Source organism: Balaenoptera physalus, assembly GCF_965194825.1.
Source record: "Balaenoptera physalus genome assembly, chromosome: 2".
Taxonomy (NCBI): Eukaryota; Metazoa; Chordata; class Mammalia; order Artiodactyla; family Balaenopteridae; genus Balaenoptera; species Balaenoptera physalus.
This window is the reverse complement of record NC_138883.1, coordinates 71,187,687-71,214,645: the sequence shown is the minus strand read 5'-3', so window position 1 is coordinate 71,214,645 and position 26,959 is coordinate 71,187,687. Positions and strand designations below refer to the sequence as shown.

General features: G+C 32.5%; 1 long non-coding RNA gene across 1 annotated transcript in view; it reads left to right on the top strand.

Moving 5' to 3' along the window:
- LOC309656171 overlaps positions 1 to 12,408 on the top strand; it is a 304,542-nt gene extending 292,134 nt beyond the window's left edge. Inside the window, exon 2 of the long non-coding RNA XR_014261201.1 lies at positions 4 to 12,408. This is a non-coding gene — a long non-coding RNA (uncharacterized lncRNA). The remainder of the gene's footprint in view (positions 1 to 3) is intronic.
- Positions 12,409 to 26,959: the final 14,551 nt, after the last annotated feature.

Below are 26,959 nucleotides of genomic sequence, written 5' to 3'. Positions count from 1 at the left end.
TAGGGGCATATTTTTTTTTAAACCTCTTTATTGAAGTATAATTGCTTTACAATGGTGTGTTAGTTTCTGCTTTATAATAAAGTGAATCAGTTATATATATACATATGTTCCCATATCTCTTCCCTCTTGCATCTCCCTCCCTCCCACCCTCCCCATCCCACCCCTCTAGGTGGTCACAAAACACCGAGCTGATCTCCCTGTGCTATGTGGCTGCTTCCCACTAGCTATCTATTTTACATTTGGTAGTGTATATATGTCCATGACACTCTCTCACCCTGTCACATCTCACCCCTCCCCCTCCCCATATCCTCAAGTCCATTCTCTAGTAGGTCTGTGTCTTTATTCCCGTCTTGCCACTAGGTTCTTCATGGCCTACTTTTTTTTTTTCCTTAGATTCCATATATATGTGTTAGCATATGGTATTTGTTTTTCTCTTTCTGACTTACTTCACCCTGTATGACAGACTCTAACTCCATCCACCTCATTACAAATACCTCCATTTCATTTCTTTTTATGGCTGAGTAATATTCCATTGTATATATGTGCCACATCTTCTTTATCCATTCATCCGATGATGGACACTTAGGTTGCTTCCATGTCCTGGCTATTGTAAATAGAGCTGCAATGAACATTTTGGTACATGACTCTTTTTGAACTATGGTTTTCTCAGGGTATAGGGGCATATTTTTATTATAAAAATATTTAAAGTCTACCTGATTTAAGTTCTTATATCATTCAAAGATGTGGAAGTCTGTCTTTCATCATCATCGATATTAGTGGGATACAATCACAGTCATTGTAAGCGGAATTAGTTAATATTCTTCTAAAGAGAAATAAGATTCTAGAGATTTGCTACTTGTCTTGACACCTGCATATCCCCATGGAATGTTCCTCTAGTTCCTCTGGTTGGTCTATAAGCTGTTTTAGGAATAACAGTGAAATAAAGATCATATACTCATCTCTGATATAGGCCAGTAAACTTAATGTTCTTTTATGATCATGGACACTCAATAACACCCAGAGCATGTTGTCAAACAGAGAGAAAGGAATGAGAGTGTAAATACATCAGAATGAACATGTAACCACCATAGAAAAATTTACTTTAAAAGGATGATTGTGCTGACAGTAAAGAATCATTCATAATTCATTAGATCAAGGGACTAAGTGGAAAAAACCAGCACCAGAGTATACCTTAGAAGACCCAGCTCTTTCTGATATTAAATCCATATGACCTTGGACACATTTATCCTCAGTTTTCACATTCAGTGATCCAAAATGGAATATTGTAAATAGAAAATGTTCTATAGCACCTTCAGGTTCTCTCACATAGGTACTTTCATTGCTACACAAAATATTAAATTTATCTTACAGAGTTTGAAAGTGCATCAAAGACAGTAACAAGGAAAGGGGGGAAATCTATGAGTTTCAGAGGTTTCCTCTGAGACTTGTAAAATATGCATTAGAAGTGAGCAACTTAGGCACCATGAATTTTATTAACAACCCAAAAGTTATCCTGAGCCTTATATTTTAGCTGATTTACATTCATGCTGTCTTCAGGGGGCAATAATGAGTTCAGTCTTGCTTATATCTTGGTTTAGGTTGTATGGCACATGCAGGAAAAGTTGCTTAGTTAAAGTAATATAAGCAGAACACTAAATTATTATTTTATAATTTGCTCTCTACTTCTAAAAAAAAATAGTTAGCCAAATGTAATATTTTTATAGAGTTTTCCCAAGCTGATATCTTCCTATTAAACTTTTCTTTTTAACTCTGGTCTGTGCTTCTTCCAGATTATCTTCATAATTATCCTTTCTCTCATCTTTTACTTTCCCACATAATCAAAAGAATACCAAATGGTAAACCTGTATCAATTCATTTTTATTTGATCTATATCTATATGTATCATCCGTCTACCTTAAGATTATATCTTCATAATACCATTGCTTAAAGAAAAAAAACATATCAAACATGCTCATTGGCATTATATAGTGAAAAGTTAAGTTTCTTGGTGGATGTATTTTATATATTTTTTCACCTATTTCTAGGAAGAATATCAAGCAAAACAAGAAACTCAATATTACACAAAGTAAACAGTCCCAATTTTCTCTTTATGTCCAATAGCACCTATTCCACTCACATGCAAAACAAAAAAACAAAACGAGAAGCCCTGCAAACCTGGCTTTGTTGCCTTACAACAGAGTAGACAAAGAATACTGTTGGGATCATATAGCACCTCCAGTTTGCAGTTGTTCAGCTGTCACTTTTTTTAACTCAACCATCTTAGATTAATAATTTAATTTTTTCATCTCAGGTCCCATAGCAAATGATGTGATTCACACTGTGATGTGTCTCTAGTTGTTTTAGAATCCCAACTAAAATTTTCTTCAGTATTTTGCCTTGGACTTCCATGACTACTCATGTCATATTATTCTAAATATCGGGTGGTTAGGCCAGTAGGTAGGCATAAGAGAAGCCATTTATCATATTTATTTATGGCAATGCAGAAGCTATAACTAAGTAAATAATTCATAATTTATACAGGATTTTCTCTTTTCTAGTATGTTTATAAATACTGTTACAACATGGTTTGGAATTTTATCAAAGATGATTGAAAGCAACACATAGAATCTGCAGTGTTTAGAATTCAATCTATCTAAAATCTGTGTCTTTTGAGATACATCTTTCAGTCTGATTTTCCAACTGATTTGATAATGTTCTCAAAACCAAAATTTATGATTCTGGCTACAGCTTTATCCAAGAGCTTAAATAATACTGTCATATAATCGAACAAAAGTAGTAGAAATAATGTGTATGATGATTTATTGAAATCTCCCCTGTAACTGGTGATCAACATTGAAATATTAATGTTAGTTGAATGCTTATCATGTGCCAAATATTCTAGGAAACACTTTATATGCATTATCTCATTTAATGTCAATAATCCCAATAGTACCATTAATATCTCCTTTGTACTAATTAGGATAATGCTATTTAAAGTGGTTAAAGACCTTGCCCAAGGATAATGTATCAGCTACTTAGTACTAGAGACTGAATTTGAATTTGTCTGATTTCAGAGTTTATGTTTTTATCCTGTATACTATTCTCTCAACAAGCCATTGAGTGTGCTGCAATGGGTTTACATATCAGATCTGACTAAGACAATGTAGGTTTTTAAGTTCATTTAATAGTAAGTAAAGCTGTTATTTCTCAAAGCGTGTTCTCTTGTTCTCTGAAATTATACAGTGTTCACCACATCTCGAATCATGACATCTTTGGTTGGCCTCTTAGAAATTGTCAGCATCTTTGCCACATGGTTGGAGGCCAGATATCAGTTTGTCACCATATAATGTATTCTCCCTATTTGGTTGGGAGCATAGAGCAGGTGCTTGGAAATCCTGCTGTCATCCATTCTCCACACATGACTGGTCCACGTTCAGCTGAATTATGGTGAATATCACTTGACAACTGCTGTAGTGGCTACAATTCAAAACGTGACTATAATCTTGCCTATGATTTGATATTCAGCAGAGCACCTAGATGAAGTTATTGAAACCACTCAAGAGATCAGATATGCTCGTATCATCTCTGTCTTATCATTTTATAATACTTTATACATCAACATAGTTCTAAAGAAGTTAAGCGTGATTTGAGATTGGAACACAGTTAAATACCTATTTGATGGTTTGTTGTTAAACACTGTACTTTTTATATGTAATTTCTGATGTTTTTAATCTGCTGCGTTAGAGTTGGGGAAACTCACTTACATTGAAATTGACTACAAAGTTTTATGTAAACAGACTTTTAAGAGACCATTTTCATTAATTCAGAATATTTACATCAAGCTCACAAAGGATAAAAGTTTACCTTGCTTTAGATGTTTTAAATACAATTAAGATGTAAAAATTTAAAAATTAAAGAAGTCCTAGTAACACTGAAAAATAATTTCCTTAAACAATTCTTTAAAAACATATATGAACATCTAATAAATGACTTGATTGAAATATATTTATTGCAACTTTCCTGTTGCAATAAATACATTTGTACATATATTGTACATAGCAGATAAGACTGTATGTAGATTCTGGAAACTTCATGCCAAGGTAGAGATTTTTAGATCAATAGCAAAAATCAAGATGTAGATGGATTTTGATATATTTAAGAGGCAAGTGTGCCTTGAAATGAAATATGCTGTATGAAGAAAGTGTACTTTTAACTTATACAAGAAGGACGCTTTTTTTGTTTCCAAAGCTCAGGTTTGAATTTGATTCTGTTCATTTATTTCCCAGCAGGTGTCTCTATATAGCAGCTTTACTCAGAAAGAACAAGAAGACAAAAACTAATTGTACGAAAAGGGAAATAATGAAGCAAGTAGAGAAATGAACTGGTTATAGAGTATGATGACAATATAAAGTGAAAATACTTTAAAGATATGTGCTATCCATAAGTAGTTACATAGAATATTTTGGTTTATTTCTTGATTTTGTTTAAGCAACTTTTTCAAAAGAAACCTAGAGAAAGCCGTTAAAGCAGTTTGTATTATGTACAACCTAAATACAATACAGACATACTCTAACAGGGTATTAATTGGCATTTTGGCATCTTGATCTGATAACGTCTTCATCATTGCAGATGAAACATAAAAGAAGTATGCTGAAATCTTTGCTATGATCATAAACAGTTATTTAAAATTGATAGTGGGCAGTATAGAGATTAAAAAGTGGAAAGAAGATGTAATATTATACAAAGACGTAATTTTTCTAGTTTTCCTTAATCAATGGATTACAAAAGTTACTTTGTTGTACTTAGAATGAGATGTGAAAGAATGAACATTTTTAATGCTTAATTATCAATATTTAAGCTTTTTTAACCAAACAAAATCTATGCTTTGATGGATCTCAGTTAAATTTCTATTCTAATCTAAGTGGAATAAGGAAATTTTACTTTACATATAAAATGAATTAAGCACTGTCCTACCTTTTTATTGTAATAGCAGATTTAATGCACCACAACATTCTGAGATGAATAACTAATGGCATCAATACATATTTAAAATTTCAAATATTATTAACTAAATAGTTTTTAAACTAAACTTAAATTTTAGCATGCGGTTTCTATTGCCCAGCAAGTAAAAATTCACAGTTAAAAAATGTATGAAAATAATAAATACATATCATGATAAAAACATAAATATAAAATATATTAATTCCATAAAAAGGTTAAAATAGATAAAATTTCTGACTGGATTGATATCAGAGACAAAGTTTTCTATGTTTTTATATCAGAGTTTTTAATATGTGAGCAGAAATTTTAATACCTTGGAACCAAGTATGTTATAAAAATACGTGAGTATTTTGGACAATTAGATAAAAGCTGTGGAATAATTATACTCAATTATGTCTCAATTATCCTTTCACTCTGATGTTTTATTTCTTTTACTCTTACTGATTTAAGAAATAGATATGTTGATCTATAAGGCCACTAAAGACATCTTGCAGGCATCTTGCAGGCTGTACTTTCCTAAAGGGACAGAACTTTTCCAAGATTACTTAGGTAATCTACTTAGGCAATCTCTTTGAAAATTATCAGATAATATCTTCTGGTTTAAGACATTAGAATGAAAATTTATTTGCCACTTTTTACTTCCAAAGTCTCTTTTGAATGATGAAAACAGAATTACAAAAGCAAATTAATAATGAGAAGCCAGAAAGTAATGAGCAGATTGGGAAATTTGAGAATTCTTGGGAAAGGAGAATGAACACAGTTTTGTTTTGTTTTTAAGAAATCAGACTATTCTGATTCCATATGCTAAGTTATATTGCAAGAATAAACATGGTTTTGTCCAAGGGAACCAAGGAGAAACTCCAAGTTCTGAGTCAACAAATTAAAACGAGTGGGTCATAAGGCAACAATAATGGAGTCCATGAGAAGAATGGGTTTCATTTGTCTTGTTCACTTCTGTAACTCCTGAATCTAGAACTGTGCTTGATACATAAATCATTTAATTCAGCATAAAGAATTTTAATTCTGGGAGGGAAAGGAGAGCCATGTTCCTTTTGTGGTTATTTTTTTCTCTTGATGCCTGACCAAGAGGGAAAGTACTATAATCTCAACTTTATTGCACTCTCAGGCTCCATATTCCCCTCTAGGAATCTTCCCAAGGCATAGGACCAGCTAGAGTTGGCTCCTAGGGCCTCATAAGAACCAATTGTTAAATTTTTAGGAATTTTGCCAGGCGGTTTTTAATACAACCATTATTAAAAATTCTATAATATAAACTTCACTTAAATAAATTATATTAAAAACAGGGAAATAAATACTCAAAATTTATGACTCCCTAATTATCTTACTATATTTTACTATTATTTATGCTTTTGACATTATTTACATCTATCTGTATGGAGGAAAAGCTACATAATTGTGTGGTTCTTGGCATCTCTTCCCAATTCTGTGTTCAGTGCTTGAAACTGACCATGGTAAGACTATATACAGTGTAGAATAAAAAAAATAAAGCTTCAAATAAGGCCCCCCCACCCCCCACAGGGATAACTACTTTTTAAGTATTTACCATTATACCACTACATAAAATCCACTTTTTAAAGAAATTTGAGATTTGTCCTCAGGCTTTCATCAGAGGATAAATATAATGTAGCTAACAATTTTTATTTTGACAGATTTCATACCTATAGCAAAGTAGAGAGAATGATAGAATAAGTAAGTTGTATACTCTTGATCTCATTTCACTGACTATTAATATTTTGTCAGAGTTGCTCAAGGTTGCTCTTTCTGCATGCATCCCATACATACCTCCACCCCCACCCCTCTGAACCATATGAAAAAAAATTACTGATGTATCATGGGAATTCTCCTATATAACCATAAAAATTAAGTAATTTAACCCATCTCATACCCAAGAAATAAAATCTTTGTAATAACATTATCTCATATTCATTCTATACTTATGCTCAAAAGATGTCTAAAAATTTTTTTATAGCTCTAATATAGATCCAACCAAGGGTCACCTGCTACATCTAATAATCATGTCTCTTTGGTCTTCTTTAATCTAGATCTGTACCCCTACCTCTTTATATTTCTTTATTTGGTCTTTCATGATATTGACCTTTTTAAAGGGCTTAGGCTAGTCATTATGTTGAATTTCACATTATCTGAATTTGTTCGATTGTTTCCTCATGATTAGGTAATATGGTCTATTTCACACTGCATTGTATTGTATGAGTTTGTTCCATTATATGTTCAGTTTAATTTGGTTAAGGAGGTAACCACAGTGCCATTCATTGTAAAGTGCTATTTTCCCCCAAAAGAATAAATAATATGTGGAGTAATATTTTGAGACTGTCTAAATATCTTGTTTCTATAAGCTTTAACCCAATAGTTTTAACATCTATTTATGGTCTTTGTCTGAGTCAATATTATTGTGATTACCTATACAATTATATATTAAATTCTGTTTAATGTTTCAGAGTTGTAAGAATTATTTGACAAATAAAACAAGAGACAATTATAATTATAATAATAATCAAGAATGGAAATTTTATAAATCATAACAATATAAAGTTAATACACATAACAAAAATTTGAGGTAGGTAAGTGGAGAAAGAATACAATCCTAATGACCTCAGTTTTCATAGCAAAGAGTCAATTATATCAAACATTGTTGTCAAAATTATTTTAAGTACATTATCTGAAATCATATAGGCAAATTCTAGAGGAAGATTTCTCAATAGCAGAACTGTTTATTTTTGGATGGGATGATTCTCTGTTATGAGGGCCTATCCTATGCATTGCAAGATGTTTAACAGCATCCCTGGTCTCTACCAATTAGATGCCAGTAGCACCCTCCAATTGTCGCAACCAAAAATGTCCCAGATTTGCCATATGTTCCCTGGAGGTCAAAATCTCCCTTGTTCAGAACCACTGTACTTTATGATATAAATTTATCTATCAACCCAGAAGGGAGGAATGAGAGGCAGAAGTTATTGTAACTGCATCATGTCATTCGTTACAGCACAAAATCAGTATATCATGGCCTAATTATCATAAATTAAGAAATAATTTTAATTTATGTATCAATAATGAAGACAAATAGAACTATTAAAATACAAACCTTCCCCATATTTTTTTCTAGAAGGAGGACGAATTAGAGAAAAGGATATTTTCCTCTATGTTTGATTTTTTCTGTACTGTTTAATATTTTTCTTCACATGAGCATATATCATGGCTTTAGTAAGTTAAGCTAGGATAGGTGTGAATATACAAATAAATGAATGAATATCAGAGAAGGTAGACAATTAATTCTTCAGCAAATGACAAGGAAATTAATTGTCTCTCTTTCTCTTATTTCACATAGTTTCCTAATCACAGTTGACCCTTGAACAGCATGGGTTTGAACTGCTAGGGTCTACTTAAACTTGGATTTTCTTTGTAGTAAATAATACAGTACTACACAATCAGCGTGTTGGTTGAATTTGTGAATGTGAAATCTTGGATACAGAGGGCCAACTATAAATTATACTCAGATATTTGACTGCAGGGCTGGCATGTCTAAATCCTTCCCATGTTGTTCAATGTTTAATGGATACCTCCTCTTGTCTTCTTCACTGGCCTGGAGCTCTCTGGTTCCACACTGTTGTTGCAAAAATCGGTTGCTAAGAAAACATTATTTACTCTAAGCTAAGTAAATAATTACTATTTCCTCTTATTGCACTGTACCTTCACTCGTTTTTAGTCCACTACATAGGGATAGAACATATAGAACATTGAGGATTGATGGAAAAGGAGGGAAGAGATCTGGTTCTCCTCTTAAATTTGTCACTAATTGATTAGATTTTTCAAACTTCAATAGGTCACTTACATTCCTGGATCCCTGAGAGTTTGTCTTTAAACTAAATGCAACTAAATAAAATACCTAGAAATAAACTTAAGCAAGGAGGTGAAAGACCTATACTCTGAAAAGTAGAAAACATTGATGACAGAAATTGAAGATAACACAAAGAAATAGAAAGATATACCATGCTCTTGGATTGAAGAATGAATATTGTTAACATTGACATACCACCAAAAACAATCTATAGATTTAATGCAATCCCTATCAAAATACCCATGACATTTTTAATAAACTAGAATAAAAAAGACTAAAATTTACATAGAACCACAAAAGACTCCAAATTACCAAAGTAATCTTGAGAAAAAAAGAATAAAGCTGGAGATATCACACTCCCCGACTTCAGACTATACTACAAAACTACAGCAATCAAACAGTACGGTACTGACACAAAAACAGACACACAGATAAATGGAACAGAATAGAGAGCCCAGAAATAAACCCACACGCCTATGGTCAATTAATCTATGACAAAGAAGGCAAGAATGTACAATGGAGAAAAGACAGTCTTTTTAACAATTGGTGCTAGGAAAACTGGACAGCTGTATGTAAAACAATGACATTAGAACATTTCCTTTCACCATATAAAAAATGAAATTAAAATGGATTAAAGACCTAAATGTAAGACCTGGAACCATGAAACTCCTAGAAGAGAACATAGGCAGAACACACTTTGATATAAGTTGTAGCAATATTTTTGGATCTGCCTCCTAAAGCAAAAGAAATAAAAGCAAAAATAAACAAATTGGACCTAATTAAAATTAAAAGCTTTTGCACAGCAAAGAAAACACTAAAACGAAAAGACAACATACAGAATGGGAGAAAATATTTGCAAATGATGTGACTGATAAGGGGTTAATAAAAAATATAAAAACAGTGCATATGACTCAATATAAAAAAAACCAAACAACCCAATCAAAAAAATGGGCAGAAAACCTGAATAGACATTTTTCCAGAGGAGACATACAATGGCTAACAGGCACATGAAAAACTGCTCAGCATCACTATTAGAGAAATTCAAATCAAAACCACAATGAGATGTCCCCTCACACCTTTCAGAATGGCTATCATCTAAATGTCTACAAGTAACAAATGTTAGAGAGGATGTGGAGAAAAGGGAACCCTTGTTCATTATTGGTGGGATGTACACTGGGGCAGCCACTGTGGAAAACAGTGTGGAGGTTCCTCAAGAATTCTGAAAATAGAACTACCATATGATCCAGCAATTCTACTCCTGGATGTGTGTGTATATATATGCATATATGCATGTATACATATATATGTGTGTGTATATATGCATATATACATGTGTATATGTATATGTATCTGCATATCTGGAAAAAACATACTAATTTTAAAAGATACATGCACCCCCAAAATTTATAGCAGCACTATTTAAAATAGCCAAGATATGGCAGCAACCCAAGTTTCCATCAACAGATGAATTAAGATGTGATATATATATATGGAACTCAGCCATAAAAAATAATAAAATTCTGCCATTTGCAGTGACATGAATGAACCTAGAGAATATTATACTGAGTGAAGTAAGTTAGATAAAGACAAATATGTATGTTATCACTTATTTATGGAATCTAAAATGTAAAACAAACAAATATAGCAAAAGAGAAACAGACACACAGAAATGGAAAACAAACTAGTGGTTAACGGTGGGGAGAGGGAAGGGAGAGGGGCATTATAGGGGTATGGGATTAAGAGATACAAACTACTATGTATAAAATAGATAAGCAACAAGGATATATTCTACAGCACAGGGAATTATGGCCATTACTTAGTAATAACTTTTAATGGAGTATAATCTGTAAAAACAGTGAATCACTATGTTGTATACCTGAAACTAATATAATATTGTAAATCAACTATACTTCAATTAAAAAAAAAAGTAAATTCTATAAGTTGGTAAAAAAATAGTCAACTGATTAAATGACTCTCAATTCTCTAACAGCTCTAACATTTTAAATTTCTTGGAAAATGTGAAGCAATATTCTCTTTTCTCCTAAAATCTATTATATTTAAATGGATGAAAAAAATACTATTTTTGCAGAAAACAAATCTTGAAGAATTGCAGTGCAGGAAGCTTAATGTTTTTCTGTGTTAACCTATTAAAATAGTGTCTTATGTAGCACAGCACACATATTTGTGTACCGAAAGGTTTTTAATAATGTTTACTTAGATGCATTTATTGGATTTGAATGAGCAGATTGGTGTACTTTACTTTTCAAAGAATGTACCCAGTTTACAGTGCTTTCTTCCTTACACTAAATCTCATTTCTGACAAGTGGTGGGTTCTGTTAACTTGACTTGAGACATAAAAATATGGTTAGATTATTTTTCTGGCAATTATCTAAAAAGATGAAAATTCTTCTCTCAGGTAGACATTTGAACTTTTTCATGACACTTTGTAGAAATAATTAGGAGATTATTTGCATGTATGAGAAGCCCCTTTTCTCACTGTATGGTCCTGTTTGAAATGTATTTAAAGGATGGCATAAATACAACAAGACAATACAAAAGTTTGATAGATATTATTTCATCAAAAAATATTCTGCTCTGTGAACACACATAAGAAAATGAAAAGAGAAGTCACAGTCTGAGGGAAAACATGTGCAAAACATATACATGGCAAGAGACTGGTATCCATAATATATAAAAAATCCAAAATACTTAATGAGGAATACTTAATAAGAATATTTGTAAAAAAATAAACAACTAAAGGATTTGACAGGCATTTCACCAAAGAATGCATGGATGACAAATAAGCATATAAATAAGATGCTCAAAATAAGTAGTCATTGGCAAAATACAAACTGAAACCTTGAGATACAATTATACCCCTATTAAGATGACTAACATAATAACAAGGGCTTGGAAGGATGCAAAGCTACTGGAAGTTTCATATACTGCTGGTAAGAATACAAATGATATAACCATTTTAGAAAACAGTTTGGATGTTTCTTATAAAGTTAAACATCAACTTATCACATGATTCAGTAATTCTACTCCACTGTATTTACTCAAGAGAAATGAAAACTTAGGGTCACACAAAAGCCTGTATGCAAATGGTTATAATGGTCTTATTTATTATTGTTAAAATTTGGGAAAACCTAAATGTCCCTTAACTGGTAAATGGATAAATAAATTGTGACATATCTGTACATAATGGAATATTACTCAGAAGTAAAAAAGGAACAAACTAATGATACAACAACATGGTTGAATCTCAAATGCATATGCCAAGTGACAGAAGCCAGGTAGAAAAAAAATTACAGTGTGATTGTATCTATATGGCATTCTGGAAAAGTAAATTATAGGAACAGAAAACACATCAGGGTTGGCATGAGTTAGAGTAGTAGGAGGGGTTGACTGTAATGGACATCAAGAGGAGTTGTTTCAGTGTGATGAAATTATTTTATATCTTGATCAAAATTCATGCAATTGTACATCAAAAAGAGTGAAGTTTATTCTATGTAAATTTAAAATGAATAAAATAGTAACAATAACAACAATAATAAAAATCTAGATGAGAAACAATGCAAAAAATGAGTGACACAAAGGAAGGAAGTAATTTATGGCGTAAGTGCAGATTATCTGTTGGAAATTTAGATCTCAGCTTAAATGTTATCTCCTCAGAAAGATTTCCCTGACCATTGAGTGTAAAGTGTCTATGTGTCATTTTTTATTACAGCACTCTAATTTAATTCCCTACCTTGTACTTATTTGTAATCTAATGTTTTCTCATTTGCTTATTTTTAAAATTATTTTTATTATCTGTATTCCTATTTTAGAAGGTAAGCTTCATAAAAGCAAGCACCTCTTCTGTCCTGTTCATAACTGTGAACTTAGAACCTAGAATAGCATCTGGTATAAAGGATCAATCAGTGTATATATATATATATACACACACACACACACACACACACATATATATAGGTTAAATGCATGAATGGGAATAAAGTCAGTCTTTGAACTTCAAGGCCAGAGAGCCAAATTTTATAATCAGATGACCATATCATGTAATAAATATTGGTCAAAAGAAAATAAAAATAGAAGTGTCCAAAAAGCACTAAGTATTTAATAAATGTTAATTTATTACTGATATTAATTGGTAAGTAAAATTATAAGCGATAAAATTAACTAAAATATTTAAATAGTAATTAGGAAAAAATAGACAAACTGTAAAGTATAAAAAAACTAAAAGCTCACAGTCAAGTAAAGAAAAACACAGTTCAATTTAAAATCATCTCTAAGATGAAAGGAGGAAAAGGCTGTGTTTTTTTTGCATAATTTGGGCAACAGCCACATCATATAGTTTTGCACATTCTTAGAAGAAAAGCAACTAGCCTCAAGATTATCACCAAGAAAGGACTGCATATATGCTAGACAATACAGTTTAGGACACCAATCAGCTCTCCACATTAAAATGAAATATTATCATAAGGAGTTGGTTGCATATCTCTCATTTAAGAATAGGTGGCAATGTAGGGCTACCCAGTCAGGAGTTATTTATTTATTTACTTGTGAAATTTTATTTATTTTTTATTTTTTAAATCAACCATAGTCACATATTTTATTTGACTTGGAGACAGAAATATTAGGAAATCTGATGTTTTACCACCTATCATTTATTTTAAGCTTATTCTTTCCAAATCTTTTTGTTGTTATTGTTGTTTCTAACATCTTTATTGGAGTATAATTGCTTTACAATGGTGTGTTAGTTTCTGTTGTATAACAAAGTGAATCAGCTATACATATACATATATCCCCATATCCCCTCCCTCTTGCGTCTCCCTCCCACCCTCCCTATCTCACCCCTCTAGGTGGTCACAAAGCGCGGAGCTGATCTCCCTGTGCTATGTGACTGCTTCCCACTAGCTATCTATTTTACATTTGATAGTGTATATATGTCAGTGCCACTCTCTCACATCGTCCCAGCTTAAAGGGGGACTAAGAAACGTTTGGTTTGGGTTTTGTGTAAAGATGCAAATGTAAGCGTGCTTGTTTGAGAACATCTGGTTTTCTATACATGGATTTTTTTTTTTTCTCAATGACCTGTCTCTATCAGTCTAATTATGAAATCACTGTAGAGAGCCGATTGATGTTTTGACCACTCAACTATCAATGTCACTGCAAAGACTGGTTTTTAGATGCGATACCTGAGAGTTTATTCTCTGACGGTCCTGGTTAGTAAGTTGGGATCGTAGTGATCTTGAAAGAATACTGTTATAACTCTACTACTTCCAGGATTTCTGCTATTAGTTTTTCCTAAGGATGAGGCTGTCGAGGATTAGGAGTTAGAGCAGGGGGTAGTTAATATAATTATTGTCACTTAACTGAATATGGAGATTGACTCATTTTAGGGTTTTTTATAACTTTTAAGATCTAAATGAAACCAAAGGCAATCGAGAACACCTTGCACTGATATTAGAATATGGTCTGCTTTAAGTCCACCTTAAAAAGTCATTCATTTCCTCATTTCCTTATCCTTTCACTTATTCAGAGTCATTTGTAGGATGTCTGTGATGTAACTGGTTCTGTTCTGGGTACTTGTTCCCTGTTTTTTACTGGCCACTGGGGTCTTTGGAAACATGTATCACCATTGTTGCCATGTACTTGTTACGCTCTTGATGTGACACTTTTAACAAGGCTTTCAGTGTCTATTCTTAAAAGATAATTTTGCAACGAGAAAATAACATGAAATGCTTTGCAAAGTTCTTAGATCAATCTTTTTCTATATAAAAAATAAAATGAGAGCTTAGGGATGGGACCGAAGGGCTCTCCCCCAAGAAAGTAGAGATGCTGGACCGTTTGAAAGGAGAAATCTCACTAGCAAAGAGTTAGAAAGTATATGGGTACTATCTGAATATAGGTTGGCATTATTTTAGAGTAGAAAATAAAGGAGATAGTTTCTTTAAGAAAGAGTTTGGTCTATGTCTTGTGGTGTTTTAAAACGTCAAGCTTAATAAGAACGAATCAAAACTAGGCCTGTCCAAGAGTAGAAAGTTGTCTGGTATTTTGGCAATCTTTAAGAATAATATCCGAAGATCCCACGATATCTCTACAAAAGAAAAGGCAAGACAAAGACAGTGAACTATGCCTCAAGTATAATTCTTTATATCTCTTTATGTAAGAACTACTGAAGACAAGGGGAGAGTTTACTTTAGAACACAGGCAAGTCTCTTAGGACACTGAACAAAAATTTGGAGTAAAAAGTAAAATTTATAAAATATTTCGAACAGATTAACAAGGAACTTGATTAAAATTTTTTAAGAAAGCAAAGCAAAACAAACCAGAAAAAGGAATAATGTTCATTACATTCATTCAGCAAAGAAGCCAAAACAATGACTCACATTTTGTGAGAGAAATATTTATTTTATACTTTTAAAAATAAAGAATTAAAATAAAAATTACTTGGGGGGCAAAAACTAAAAACAAAAATAATATTCAAGAAAGAAATAACACCTAAGAATGCTTTAATAGGATTTCAAATTGTTAAAATTATATAGAGAAATTAGAAAACTTTGGGCTGTTTAATGAGCAGCCTATACACATTGTTATAACCGCTGTGCATAATGTGAGCTAAATTATTCTTCTGTCTTAATATCATTGGCCTCATTCCATAATATTACCAATTATTACAATAGCAAGCATTTATGAAGTACTTTATATATATATATGTGTGTGTGTGTGTGTGTGTGTGTGTGTGAGAGTTCTTTTATGAATAGCATGCCAGATATTCAAATGGCAAAGCCACCTTGGCAATTATATGGTTAAATTTGTGTTTATTAACTAAAGATCAGAAGCTTTGGAACATTAATGGATGATATACTATATATTACAGCATCATAGATGACTAATAAGCATAAGTTCAATTACATTAAAGTGAATAAGATGGAATAAACAAAATACGTGCCTAGTATATGTATGCATAAAGGGATTTATGTGTAAATTCTCCTAAAAACTAGGCATTTAACTTAACTTTACTTCTCACTTCATCATTTTCTTCTTTTACTGACTTTTTCTGTACTAAACTATTCTTTTATTCTCCATAAAACTAAGAAAACATGTGCATCAGCATATCCTACAACTGGTGGATTCTAAGAGTTAATTTATTGGCACATTTCATACAAAATTAATAAGAATAGAAGAGAAGTAAGAAGCTGAGTGTATTAAATTTTCCTATTAAGACTACCTAATTTTTTGTAGGCCTAGTCATATATCTCTTGGGAATAGAGCAGGGCATAAGGACATGTATTTATAGCTATTAAATATTTATATTTAAAAAAGAGAAAGTACTTCATAGAACCACTGTTAGAAAGTTTAGAAATTGGAAGTTAAAAAAATAAAAAACAAACTTTAAGAAGCAAGAGTTTTTGTTTATGGTTTCAGTCTCCCAGGAGATAAATTAGATTTAGTGTGGACCTATGGAAAGAATATTGAAACAGGAATCAGAAGGCGTTCTAAACCCTCCAGTGAACTACGGCAAGTCCTTAGTTAAGATACTTTACTTCTCTAAGCCTCATAAGAATGATTATATCTACTCTGGGTATCTAAACTGGTTATTATGAATAACAATAATATAAATGAAAACATTTTGTACATTCTAAAGTACTATAGTATATTCAGTGTAAACCAAGTGATAAAGGTGATTACACAGTTTTGCTAAGAGACTGGACTTATCCAGCTACAGCATTTGTGGTATCTGCTCAGAGAAGCTAGAGGCAGTGTAATTAAGGGGGTGTATATCATTCTTGTGGTCAAGGAGGGAAGCCAGAAGTCAAGGCCACAGAAGACATAGGAAGCATCATTTCCAAACTGTGAGACAAAATTGTTAACAGGAAATTATTTATAGAGTCAAAAGCCAAAAGAAACAGGAAAAAGACAAGAAATCTATGACCTATGGGAATGAATGGTTTTGAAGGAGGCTGTTGACAATTGGAGGGCACAGAAGGCACTTTATTATGCTTATTTTATGACCCTGAGTCTGGAGTCTGATGAATTAAAGGGGTAATACTGTTCTGGGTGACATTTGAGAGAGAATACCTCTAGGCAATAACTTTTCATATTAACCCTCATAAGGTTGGTGCCATTCTGTCCTTTACAGTATGAACAAGAGATATTATTACAAAGAAATGAAAGGGTATACCAACCTTTATATAGTTAATAATTATAGCAATGTGACCTATGAAACCTTTATTTTTTTGTTTTCAGACTCTTTGGGAGGGCATGGTCATATAGAGTTGCCCATAAAGTTAAAAATTATCTATATCCCACAATTGTTAATTTAAAACCTTATCCTTCAATGTTATAAGCCAATTAATTTAGTCTTATACTGCACCTGTTATAGCAAAGCATAAAATCATCAAAAAAAACCCAAACTCCTCTTTTTTCAGAATCCAATAACTATAAACTTAAACCACACAGGAGAGTTTTGTATTTTAATGCAATAAAAACATGTTCACAGTGATAGCTCTTACACGTTAAAATTATTGTTTTTTATTAATCATGTGAAAAAATTTAAAAAACATTAAATGAGGTAAAGAATTTCATCCTGCCTAGGTCCTGAAGGCTGTATAAAGGCAATAGTTGCTGCTCTCATACCAAAAGAACATTTTAAAATGTCAGTTCAAGCTAGGAAAAACAAAGCACAAGACTATGCTGATCAATTACTTCACAAATGATACTGAGAAATTGTCAGAGGTAGATGAAATCAAATCCAGTATATTTTAATCCATTTTTTAATACTCAAGGTCATTGAAAACTGGTAAGTTATATATAGAATCAGGGTGATTTCATAAGTCATTCATGAATACCTACATATTCACATTGCTTTATTTGGTAATTTATTGCTTAGTTAACCATATTTTCTTTTGTTAATGACATTTTGTGTATTCCGTATAAACTGGAATCAAGTATATTGGTATAAATAGGAAGGGAAATGATTTTTGCACTCTTTTGGCTGTCATTTTTAGTACTTTGCCTTAATTTTGAAAAAAAAAAAGAAGAAAGGGAATTTGGCGACTAGGTTTACCCAGCTTGAGTGCTGGTCATGTTTCACTGGTGGTTTTATACTAGTAGGGTCTTAAAGGTCATCTGGCCATGCTTTAAAGTGGATTTTAAGGGTAACATAGCAATCAAATACAATATTTATTTTATGAAATTTTTATCTATTAATGAATCCTTACCTAAGGATAACTATGTCCTATCATCTTTTTCCTTCATTACTGAACAGAGTGAAGTAACTGTATTTATAAACAAAGTCAAAAAGTTTTATTAAGCTATGCATTTCCAAAAAAGTATAAACAAAATGCACAGAAGAAAAGCACTAATTTTATTTATAACTACAACCACTGCTGTTGCCTAATTTGTCCTTTATTTCAACCCTGATGTCGTTTCTTGCTTACCATGTGAGATAATGAATATTCTCATAGTTCTCGACCAACTGAATATGCTGAGGCTAATGAAAATTAATCATATATTTTAGATATGAAGAGAAGACTTTCTAACATATCTGCTATTAACTCTAGTTATTTTTTTCTAATAGTGTTCAAAATATTTTCAGCAAAAAATTAATCACATTTAATCTTCATCTTAACTCTAAGAAAAAATCGGAAGTTAGTTGTAATCCTCAAAATATATCATATATTTGAGCCTTATTGAATTAACCATTCCTTATTGAATTAACCATTCTGTCTCTTCCCCTCTTCTTTGTATTAATAAAAGAAAACAGTAAAATAACACAAATTTATTTTTAATTTTGCACAGATTCATTTAAAAATTTTATTATTAGAAATAAACATAAAATAAAAGTGGAATTTTTGTGTAAAATTATATGAATTTTAACTCATGTATATATTTGTCTAACAACCTCCACTTTCAAGATATATAATATTTCCATTACTATCAAAAATTCCTTTGTCCTATTCCTTTGTAGCCACACACTTGCCCTCTCCTGATCATTGACAATCACTGATGTATTCTCCATCACCTATTTTGACTTTTAAGAAATATCGTATAGTAAATGTAATGGTACAGTATATAACCTTTTGAGATTGACTTTCACTGAGCATAATGCCTTAGAGGTTTATCTAAATTGTTGGTTGTATCAGTAGTTCATTCTTTTTTATTTCTAAGTAACATTCTTAGTAGGGATGTACTGCCATTTGCTTATGCATTCACTCACTGAAGGATATTTAGGTTGTTTCCAGGTATTGGCAATTATGAATAGAGTTGCTAAAAACATTTATGTATAGGTTTAGGGGGTGAACATAATTTCATTTCTCTAGGGTAAATGCGTGCGTGTACGATATCTGGATCATATGATGTATGTTGAACTTTATGAGAAACCGATGAACTGGTTTTGAAAGTACTCACACCATTTTGCATTTCCAGCAGCAATTTATGAGAGTTCCAGTCCTCCTCATCCTCATCATCACTTGGTACTGTCAGTATTTTTTTATTTTAACCATTCTTATAGATGTGTAGTGGAATCTCCTTTCAGTTTTAATTTTCATTTCACCAATAATTTTGAGAGGCTCTTCTGATGTTGAACATCTTTTCATGTGTTTCTTTTCCATCAGTACATCCTCTTAGTGATGTGTCTATTCAAGTCTTTGCCCATTTTAAAATTGGGTCATTTTAAAATTGGGTTATTGGGTCTATTCAAGTCTTTGCCCATTTTAAAATTGGGTTATTTGTAGAGAGTTCTTAATATGTTCTGGGTAAAAGTTCTTGGTCAGATATGTGTTTTGCAAATATATTCTCCAACTCTGTAGCTTTTCTTTTATTTCTCTTGATAGTGCCTTACTTAAAAAACGTTTTTAATTTTGATGAATTCTAATTTATTTGTCTTTTTTTCTTTTATTGAATATTTTTTTTGTGCCAGGTCTAAGAGCTCTTTGTCTAACCACAGATCATGATGAATTTCTCCTATTTTTTCTTCTAAAAATTTTATGGTATTACATTTTATATTTAGATCTCTGATCCATTTTGAGCTGCTTTTCACATATTGAGAGAGCTTTCAGTTGAAGTTCATTATTTTTTTGCATATGGTGTCCAATTGTCCCAACAACGTTTATTGAGAAAACTCTCCATTCTCTATTGAATTGCCTTTGCACCTTTGTAGAAGTCAATTGACCATATTTGTGTAGATCTGTTTCTTGACTCTCTTTTTGTTTCATTGATCTATGAGTCTATCCTTCTTCCAATACCACAGTGTCTTGATTATTGTGGTATTACGTTAAATCCTGAAGTCAGATAGTGTCATTCCTCTCACTTCATTCTTTTTTTTTTTTCAGTAGTTTTTGCTATTTATTTCTTGTATCTTTTCAAGGAAATTTTAGAGTTAGCTTCACAGATGAATTTCCTTTGAGTATCTAGTCTAACTTTTTTTCCTTCATAAATTTTTGGGTTCTACATTAAGTGAATTGACTACAGAAACAAATGAGCTAAAAACACATCACACAATTTCAACAAAGAGATAGGAAATTTGATTTTTTACTAATGAGATGTAAGTTAAGACATATTAATAATAATATGTCAAAGTGACTTTTAAATATTGCCCTTATATATTAGCATTTATCCTCTGAGATACACTACAGAGCAGTTTCCTGAAAAGTGAAAGAATTGTTTTAAAAAAGGAAAATTATGAAACACTTCAATGTTAGAATTAAAAAATTGTTAATAACAGGACAAAATAAATGGTCTATAAATGTGTAAAAGTACTGTGAGCCCATAGGGAGCTTATGTGTAAGAAAGGGAGGAGCTTCCAGTAAACTGGCTGAAAGAAAAGTACTAGCCATTGATTCTGCCAAATCAAACAGGCATATGATGTCCAAGAGCAGCTTTGGAAACATTGCTCCCATTACTACATTGGAGCCCTTGAGTAACTTGCAGAGGGCATATGATGTTTCTCAGCATCGCCCCTTTATATGGAGACCTCTATATGGAACAACAACTGCTTTCTTTCGAGGAGATTATTTATTTATTTTTAATAATTATTTTATTTATTTTATTTTTGGCTGTGTTGGGTCTTCGTTTCTGTGCGAGGGCTTTCTCCAGTTGCGGCAAGCGGGGGCCACTCTTCATCGCGGTGCGCGGGCCTCTCACTATCACGGCCCCTCCTGTTGCGGAGCACAGGCTCCAGACGCGCAGGCTCAGCAGTTGTGGCTCACGGGCCCAGTTGCTCCACGGCATGTGGGATCTTCCCAGACCAGGGCTCGAACCCGTGTCCCCTGCATTGGCAGGCGGATTCTTAACCACTGCGCCACCAGGGAAGCCCCGAGGAGATTATTAATGGAAGAGAAGGGTGTTTAAGACAATAAAAAACACAGAATTAAAATAACTAAGTTACTTCATATTTTCTTTGGTGTTTCACCTTCTAGCTGTCATTCTACTTGGTTCATGAGACAGTTTACTAGATAGATGGTCACATCTAGAGCAGAAATATTTTAAAGAAATATGCAAATGAATCTTCTCTAGAGAACCAAAAGTAATAAAATGGGTAAGTTCCTAGGTACTTTAAATTTTCAGGTTTAGTAAAGCCCCTATTTATATTCTATCCTAATATATCACATCTTCACACAAATTGTCCTTAAATCCAGTGTAGGTATAGTTTTTTGATTAGAAAATTTTTTTCTATATCATGTAGGAAACACAGAGTTGTTTTCCTCCTTCAACTAGCACCATTGTACATGACAGAAATCTTCAGACAACTTTATCCCCGTGTTTCTAACCCTTTCCTCTTTTATTTTGCAGAGATTAGTTGGAAAGAAACACATAACCAGCTAGATTACATTGTTAGATGCTGAGTTTCTAGCAATAGTGCAAGTTTTTGATGAAACACATAGCAAATATCGACATGGCAAACTCTGAATTGTTACTTGGCACCCTTCCACCAAAAAGGATTTCTGCCTTCTTTTCAAGACTGATTCATTTCTAGTTCACAAACAATCTAGCATCGAAATATTTTAGGCACCCACTCCTTTGAGGTCAATGGGAAAGCAAAGAATGAGACCACACCATATAAAAGAAAATTGTGTCACCTTCTCAGCAAATAAAAAGTTCGGTCTCAGTTTCTTGCTGAAGTATGAAGTATAGTCTCTGAAGAGACAGACAGTTTGATTTGTAGGATTTGTAACTGTGAAAGTGGAAAAGTTTTTCCAATCTGTGAAAGATATTGTGAAACATTTACTGTGAAGAAGCTGGAATAATACCAACCAGTAGCTATAAAAATAAGAGGGAAGGAGGCTTAATTTGAGAAGTTTCATACTTTTTATAAGAACTGCTCCATTATTCTTAATACAGACAAAGGTTGAATCAAGTTTGTGATGCAGTAAATGAAAAGTTAACAGTTCAGCTCATCACTTCAAGCGAATCCATATAGATTCACTGCATTCGTTTCTCTCCCTCTTCTCCCTTGCCCTGCACTTCTTCATTTTGATTAGCTCGTTCCCTTAACTGGTGAAGCAAGCATTTGTCCTTCAAGTCCAATAAGTTATAACTGTCATTAATCACAAGTTTCTTTGGTAAGTGTTTTAAAAAGTCGAATCAGGAAAGAAGAGCACTAAAGAGAAAATACACAGCACTTTTCAGCAAAGAATTCCGTGAAAGGTCAAGAACTATGATAGCTGAGTTTTGAAATCTTAGATAATATAAAATCAACAAACTATATATCTCATAATTTTACTTTCAAATATAGATTTGAAAAATCAATTATATCCCCTGTTGTGTATATTGAATTATGTCAGTTCATTAATTGTATAAATTGAATTCTATCCCCCTTTGTGTGACTTGTGCACCATTTTTAACAATAGTAAAATGTGTATGAGGAACATTAAATAGGCAGTAGTTTCGTTGAAGAAATCAAATATCAGAGATTCCAAGAAATAAAATGCTAAGCTCAAATTAACATATACAATTTTTTCTGTATCTTCACAGATTATTATTTAGTAGCTGGAATTCTATTAGAGCCTAAATCTTAGAGGCTGAAAATTCTGCTCTAAGGGAGGCAGAGTATAATTGGAATCATGGGCTCTTAGAGTTAAGGGCACCTCTACTTTGGTTGGGGCCTCTGATGTATGAAGCTCCCCTGTAATATCTATGATAGGTAGTTGAAGAGATATAACAGGAATTGGAGTATCTAAATATATTTACATATTTCTCATGAAGACATATTTCTGCCCCCTTAACAAGACAACCCATGTCAGCTGCTTTTTTTTCCCATTTCATTTAAACCATCATTTATTGAGCCCTATTACACATCAGGTAATTATCAGGCTATGTTGATAAAAAGAAGAATAAAACTGTTTCTATGGTCTCTCAATTATTGAGAGAAAGGAGTAAAGAGAGAGAGAAACATAAAGTAATATTTTATGGCAATGATCTAAATGTCATCAATGTATTGTGTAGGGTATTGTGAAAAATAGATGAATTATTGTTAAGTTAATAAGGGAGGAGTGTTAGAAGATTCTCTGGGGAGGTGACATGTGAGTTGAGTATTGTTGATTACCAGGGGAAGAAAGAATGGCATGGGTTTGTCTATTTTAGGCAGAGGGAAGAGTTTGGGCAAAAGATGTAATCATGGCTTAGCACAGTGTGTTCAGTGCTTTTAAGTAATTGTTGCTAAAGTTCAAGGCACACAGAAGAAGATAAAGCTAGAGAAGCAGATTTGGGGTGGTAAGACCATGTAGATTGTTGTATACATGTTAAAAACTTTAGATTTTTAGATAAACAGGAGACTTTGAAAGATTTTAGGGAGATGAGTGGTATTAGCTCTATGCTTTATAAAAATCAATCTGTTGGCAGTGTGAGGGTAGATTTGAAGGGTCTGGGATACAAAATCAATAGTATATTCGAACATTCTAGGCCAAAGAGGATGAGGGTAGAAACTGGCAGAGTGGACGCAAAAATAAAAGTGGTCATTCAGTTGCAGTACATAATTACTAGGTAAACTTGTCCAGTAGGACTTGTAAATTAGGTGTAGGGGTAAAATAAAGGACCCAAGTTTCCTAGCTAGGTGTTAGGATTATTGGTGGAACTGTAAACTGACATATGGAATTTAGGAAAGAAAACAGTTTTGGAAGGAATATGAATTTCATTTTAGACACTTGACTTTAAAAGACTCCTGAGATATCAAAGTGGAGAGGTCCAGAAGTTAGGTATATGTACATGTTTAATATTCTTAAGAGAGATCATGGTTAATGCTACAATTTTTGAAGTCATAAGAGCATATAGGTAAGAGTTAAGGTCATAAAAGTGGTAGAGATAATTCAAGGAGAAATTTAGTATAAGAAAACTCATTTACTGGAGAGGAGTTGAGTGTGCCAGCATTTAGGCGATGAAAGAAATAGTGAAGACCAACATTATTTAGAAGTAAGTGACAATTTGATGTTATGAAAATGATGGGAGTAGAAAGTTTTAAGCAATAGCAAGTGATCTACAAAATTAAAAACAGCAGAGGAATCAGTTAACAAAAATTAAGACTGAAAATGTCTGTTGAATTAAGGAGTCAGTGTGTCTGGATTAGGAGTAGCTTTAATGATGGAGTAAAGGAGATTACAATGGATTGAGAAGGAAATGGCATGAGGAGGGAGTTGTAAAATCAGAACATATTGTCGGATATTTAGCATAAGAAGGATGTATGATGTATTGTCACTGATGCAAAGGAAATGTAATCCATTTATAAATTACCTCATTTTTCTGCTACCTAATGTCCAAAGTTTTATAATTTGAGTTCTGTTATTTGGTGCAAGAGTTTTTCCATAAAATGAAATCCCCTTCCACTAAGAATGGGAAATACAATGAGTATAAATCGTTAAGTGCCATAGTATGTATTTTATTTTACCCTTTTGTGAAAGTTGGTTTTGATATTTCTGATAGAAGGGATTGAAAAGGATTTTACAGAATCTTGACTTTGAGTTTTTGAAACACTTTGAGTCATCTTTTTAAAAATTTCAGACTGTGGGACCAAACCTACCTTTGCTGGGTTTTAATTCAGTTTATATATCCGACATCTCTGTTGGTTAACACAAAGCCAATGTGTTCGATTTCTTTAAAATTTCTTGTTATTTTCATTTAAACAAGTATACTCTTAGTAGCCATAATTAAGTCCAAAGTAACAGGTTTCCTTCTTACTTACTCTAGCTTTTAAAAGATGAAACGTTTTGTAGACTCACCAAGTCTACAGTTTATCAAGTACTGTATGATACCTCTACCTACTTTACTTTTTTCTTGCACAATTCTATTCCTAAACCTTACCTAAGTCCTTCCAAACATTAAATTTAATCTTAACATTTTCCAATCTGCTTTAATTGGAGTGGTCTCTTATTATTGTTATATAACATTGTTTCTGATTACCTAACCTGTATTTTAAAATTTTTTTAAAGGAAGCTTTTTAATACATAAACTAACAATGTAATGAATATTGTCACCATTTCATTTTATAGCTTGTCCTTTATTTACTTATTTATTTATTTTTGGTCTTGTAAAAAGAAACCAAAAAAAGACCTTCTTGGCTTCTCTGGTTTAATGTTTGCTCTTAAACTTTTTTAAAGCTTAGAAGGGAAGGGATCGACTACAAAGGGAAATGAGGGAATTTTGGGTTGGGGGGGAAATGTTCTATGACTCCACTGTGGTGGCGTTATACATTTGTAAAACTCATCAACTGTACCTGAAAAAAGAATGAATTTTATTGTATGCAAGATTTTACCTCAATAAACCTGAATTCTAATAATGCCTCTTAAGTTCAGATAATTAACTTGGATATTGAAAAAGATGTGTAAAATATTGAGAGAGAAATTATCCTACCAAATATTAAACATATTACAAAACTGCAATGGAAGCATTATAGATGTGGTGCATGAATCAATAGAAAAAACAAATGTCTAGATAGATAACAGAAGTACCTAATGCATAAATACGTAACAATGCATAAGAATTTAGTTCAAAATAAAAGAATAAAAGCAAATGTGCCAGAGTCAATTTGCCTCGGTTAGAATCCCAGCTCCAGGATTTAACTTTTGTGTGACATGAACTGATAAAATCAAACTGTCTGTCCCTCAGTTTTATCTCCAGTTAAAAAAATATTAGTTCTTTCTTCACATTGGTCATATAAAGACTCAATGAGGTAATTCATGTAAAGCAGAGGTTCGTACCCATGAGGTCCATGTATAGATTTAAGGGCCTGGAATTTGATGGAAAAATTATATCTTCATTTTGATCAAGCTATAACTAAAATGTACTGTTTACTCTGATCATGAAAGTAGGCAATGAACCACAGTAGTATTAGCAGAAGTTGTTTCATCACCATTAGAAATCACAGATTTGTTTGTACCACATTAAAGTTTTTGCAAATATCTCAATATATTTTTTACTTCCATCTTTAGCCAAAAGTATGATTTTTATTAGACCCACCATCAGTCACATGTCATTGAATGCATTGGTGGAATGTCAGGCAACTCTGTACCTAGTAGTAATTCATCCACCAAGTGATGAAGTCAGGTGGTCTCATATCAGTGACCCAGTTACCTGTCTGGTTTTGCAGTTCTCTGCCTACAATTGTTTGTTGATTCACACAGAAAGGAGGCGAGTCACTTTTACTGTTTGTCCAAGTTTTCAAAATTGAGCAATTCAAATGAGAATTCTTAACCCTGGTAGGATGGTGTGTCCTTTTCTAATACAACCATTCATATAAACCACATTGGTAACTTGTACCCTATTGCTCTGGATTTGTGATTCTTCTTCATTCCAGCACCTGCTGATTTTTCTTCTTCCTTTTAAACTTGGTTAGCATTAATTTATTATTGTTGTTTTACTTTATGCAGTAGAGAAGGGGCTGAAATATTAACTTAGTCTCTCATATTGTTGGATCTAGAAGAGCTTTCATCCTTTTATAACGCATACAATTTCTTTACTGAATTTGAGCTTTTGTGGATTTTCATCCACTTAGACATTTTGTAAGCATACAGTTTCATGAGTCCCTTGCCTTCCTTTAGGTCTGTTTCTTTTGAAATATGTTTGCTTTTCCATTGACTTCCTCTGGTC